We start from the raw sequence: 5000 nt of genomic DNA on the forward strand, positions 1-5000 counted from the left end.
CACATGTTCCTTTTTTTATCTCTGAAATGAGCATTCCCGTTACATTATTATTATTAATGCTATTGAGATTCATGTATGGCAATCAAGGGAAAAAAAAACTGATATAGACCCAGACTCCCCTTGATGATCAGACATGGATTTGAGAAATTAGAGACAGTGACAGTGAAGCAAGGAGAATAAAAGGGGGAGGGGACGAAAACAACCCTTAATGAGCTAAGAGGCGGGTGTTGACTTTTACTTTAGACTTATCAGTTTCAAGAGAAAATCTCATCTGGAAGTACAAAAAATAATAATATATGATATGAAATAAATGTTATGTCATAACCAATGCTCTGATTTTATCTAATGATTGATAAATCTTGTCATCCTTGGGATTTTCTTTTCTTTTTGTCAATGAATAATAAAGCAATAAAAAAGCAACAAACTGCCACGTCACGGCACGCTGGCGGGCTGATATTCTTTTGCCTGAGGGGTGTTCGTAACTCTCTCTGGTATGGTTCAGGCGCCGTAAGTCCTTCGTGTGATTGTATTCTTTTCACACGGCTGTATGAAATTGCGTTGCATATCATGCGAACTAAAAGTTCAGTAAACGAACTGAAAAAAAAAGCGGCAACACAAGTCAGCTACCGAACACTTATTTTTGTAACTTGTAATGTTGCACAGCTCTATTGAATATCGAACCTCTCTTTTCTTTATCTGCGTCTATAGAATTATCTAAATCTACTGATGATGGCGCGCTTACAATTAAGCTAACCTAACTTTAACTTAAGCCAGTCTAGTGTCAACATACACTATGACACCAGGATGGAAAGCAACTTCGAACTCATTAGTGCCCAGGCAACTGCCAATCACTGAACCATTATTTTCTTAGGCAATGATGTAAAAATATATTAAACTGCTATTATTTGAACGTTTTTGTACGATCCTCGTCATGAGGAATATACAAACAAAGTAGATTTATTTATTCAAATTCGCTGATAAATGATATTTGATATTCTAAAATGCGGCGTCCAAGAGAAAACGCGTAATGAAAGTTTGATTCATACTTATTCGTTTTATTTATTTTTCTTTCATAAACAATCGAGAGACAGCTCCAACTTATATATATTTGCCTTGTTGACTCAGCTTTCCATTTTAGTCTAGAAATGTGAATATAACGAGGCAAGAAGTGAGCAAAATCAGGTTGTGGTGCGCATGAAGCCTTGCTTTGTTTTGATTTTCTTTTGTTTTCTTTTACCGAAGATTTTTTTGGTGGTATCTTCCTTATTTCTATTCATTTGTTATTGCCGTAATAAAAGATAAAAAATATTATAATGGAGGAGGAGGAGGAGGAGGAGGAGGAATACAAAGGAATAATAATATACATTGGAAGAACAGACACCAGAAGACCTGGCGGTCTATGGCGAGGGTGTCTGTCTGTTACCGCTACTACTAGTAATCTACGTGTGGTAGAACAGGATAGAATAGACGAAGGCTCCTCCCCACCCACCTCTCCCTCCGGCAACGTGCCGGCAAGAACTAGTTAGAAGAGAACACCATGTACCTTTAAGGAAGAAAGGGACATGGAAATTTTACAGGAAAGAGAGATATAAGAGGAAATTACTAAACTGAACTTAGACTGCTGGTGACCTAAGCTGTGGGGGAAATTGTCAACACGTTAAATCTTCAGGTTGGAGCTGTGCTTCTGTGTGTCTCAAATATACGAAAAAGGGTCAGTAAAATCCTATATCCATAATCCCTGAAGTACTTACCTAATGAAGACTTGAAGCTATTTGTACTCTCTGAACTAACTACTGACGGCGGGAGTCTATTCCAGTGATCGAAAACTCTAGTATTGAAATAACTTCTGCGCGCCAATGTATTACATGTGTGTCCCTTAAACCTCATACCGTTGCTGCGTGTTATTGTGGTGTGGTCTCTTTGAAATAGACTGTCTGGGTTAATGTTTTCGAAACTATTAAGGATTTTGAACACTTTAATTAAGTTTCCCCTTACCCTTCGCTTTTTTAAGGTAAACATATCTAAACACTTTAAACGCTCGTCATGCTGTAAGTTACAGAACGCGGGAATTTGTTTGGCTGCTCGTCTCTCTATCCTTTCCAGCAAATCTTGATCTTTGATATAATTCGGGGACCAAAACTGGACGGCGTACTCTAGGTGTGGTCTTACAAATGCTGAATATAATGTCTTCATAAGTTCTGGTGATTTATGATCAAAGTTTCTTGAGATTAATCTTAACATGATATTGGATTTTTTACTCACCGCTGTACATTGCATGATAGCTCATTTTAAGAGTGTTACTGATAATGACACCAAGATCTTTTTCTTGTTTTACCTCTCTGAGCTCATGTCCTTGAATCTGATATTTAAAATTAGGGTTGGAGTCACCTATGTGCATAACTTTATATTTATCTACGTTGAAACACATTTGCCACTTGTCGCTCCAATCGGCAAGTCTTATCAAATCTGACTGAATATTTTCGCAATTTTTACTGTTCGTTACCGTACCTCCTAATTTAGTGTCGTCGGGGAATTTGGCTACTTTTGATAGGATATCAATTTCTAGATCGTTCACGTAGACTATGAATAGTGTTGGCCCCAGGATCGATCCATGGGGCATGCCACTGGTTACGGATTGCCAATCGGATGCTTCACCATTGAGAACAACACGCTGTTGTCTATCTGTGAGCCAGTCATGAATCCACGCGCAAAGATGATTATCTTATCCGTGGGAACGCAGTTTTGAAATAAGCCTAACGTGGGGAACTTTATCAAAGACTTTCTGAAAGTCAAGGTAAATTATGTCACATGGGGCTCGGGCGTCCCAGCTTGAGTATACGTCATTGAGGAGAGTTTAGGGGACCGTCCGGTAGTGATTTTACGAAAAAAATATGGAAAATAAGTTAAAGCCACTGAGAGATATTTGTAGGCTAGGACAGTTCACCTGTAGTCGGTTTTGGAATAATCTCTATATTTAAAGGGCAAATTAAAAGGTCCCGCGCACCCCCTGACTCACGTGGACGACAGCTGTTTTTTGTTTACATTAATATTTATGGTAGAATATCATTACATACGTAATTATTAATATTTCTGATGCATTTTTCCGATACATTGCACGTCTGGCAGTGAAGCTAGGCATGAGAGCGTAATGTGGAGCCGACGGCCTGTTCAGAACTCTCAGAGCATAGTATGATTATAGAGCCAGGAAGAACAGAGAAAACGCTCACAAACTCCAGACAAACGATAAAAAAAAAGCAGAAAATACGTGTCAGTGAAGGGTATGAGGCTGGAAACTATTAATAAAACCTGGCGACATTGAGGAAGGTCACGCCTTCTGAAACCCTCGTTCTTTGAACGATAATACTTTTTTTTTTTTTACGTCTTCGCCTATAGTGCCGGTAGGCTCTCCTGAGGGTCCTGGTGGTCGACCCAAGCCCGTCATGGTGTAGGCAAGTATTTATAGTGGCGCCATCTATTCTTGGCTCATGGTGTCCCCCGGAGCTCATTCTTGATTCACTTGGACGGTTTCTTCTAGAGTCCCGGTTAATAGGTGGTCTTTAGGACAGCATATGGGTAGTCTTATGCCACTTGGCGGTGACTGAAAAATCCCAGGTGGTATTGGTGGATTCAAACCCGCGTCGTCAAGGACACGGTGAATGCGGGGCCCTCTCGCTAACAACTCAGCCACCGCCTACCCAAACACAAACATTTTTTTTTTACTTACATTGTAAGGGGAACTAGGCGCGATATCAAGAGCTAGCATGCATCAGGAATATGCTTAGAAACATGTTTGCAAACTTAGAATATGTAATTTTGGCGACTAGTAACAATAAATAATCTGAGAGCTAGAAATAAAGAAGGAAAAAACTTTGAAGGCCGTTTCCTCAAAATAAAGTTTTTCTCACATTTTTCCCTCTTTCTCCGTAACAAATTAACCGATTTTAATGTTTTAGGTAACATTTTAAAGAGGACTGAATGCACAATGACAATAAAGAGAGACTTTTTGTTTTTTCTTTTATTTTTTTCACGAAAAATCGTGAACCATTTAAACGCGAGAAAATAATTTTAAAAATCATGTAAAAAAATAAGAGAAATTGAAAAATCTGGCTCTTTATTTTTGTTTTACCACTTGCAAAGCTTTATATTTATGTAAAAAAATATCCTAAATACGTGATGAACTGAATGGAATTAGTGTTTTTTGAAATTGTAAAAAGAACTTTTTTCGTATATATATATATATATATATATATATATATATATATATATATATATATATATATATATATATATATATATATATATATATATATATATATATATTTTTTTCTCTTCATCAAAATCTTTTGAAACTTTCGCAATATACTCACATCATTCAGGTCTAGAAGATATAAGTGAGTTGGATTTTTTTGTCAAATAGTTTTGAAAATAAAAATCTGGTCGGTTCCCATAAGAAGGAGAGTAGTAATAATAATAATAATAACAATAATAATAATAATAATAATAATAATAATAATAATAATAATAATAATAATAATAATAATAATAATAATAATTATATAAAGATGACAATAATAATAGGCAAAAGTAGTAGTAGCATCAGCGGTTGTAGTAGTATTAGTAATAGTAATATAAGTAATAGTAGCAGTATAAGTGTTATTATTGCTGTAGTTACTATCATTACTTCTGTGACTGTTATTGTTAGAGGTGGTGGTGATGGTAATGGTGGTGGTGGTGGTGGTGTTGATGCTATTCAGTATGGCAGTAAAATCAGTGGAGTGTTTGGCTGCGGCAGTGTCAGCAGTAAAGGTCGCACTGGTGACGGCGATGAAATCCACGGCGTTGGCAGAACAAGTACATCATGTTTGGAAGATAATTACGTATCATTTGGTGCCGACAATTCATTAATTATAGCATGTGCGATAGACATGAGTTAATGTTGGTGACGGTGGTAATGCTGGCGGCGACCCTCAAAGGTAATTCAGTTATTTCCGTAATCGCGG

Source organism: Eriocheir sinensis, chromosome 3, assembly GCF_024679095.1.
Source record: "Eriocheir sinensis breed Jianghai 21 chromosome 3, ASM2467909v1, whole genome shotgun sequence".
NCBI classification, from domain to species: Eukaryota; Metazoa; Arthropoda; class Malacostraca; order Decapoda; family Varunidae; genus Eriocheir; species Eriocheir sinensis.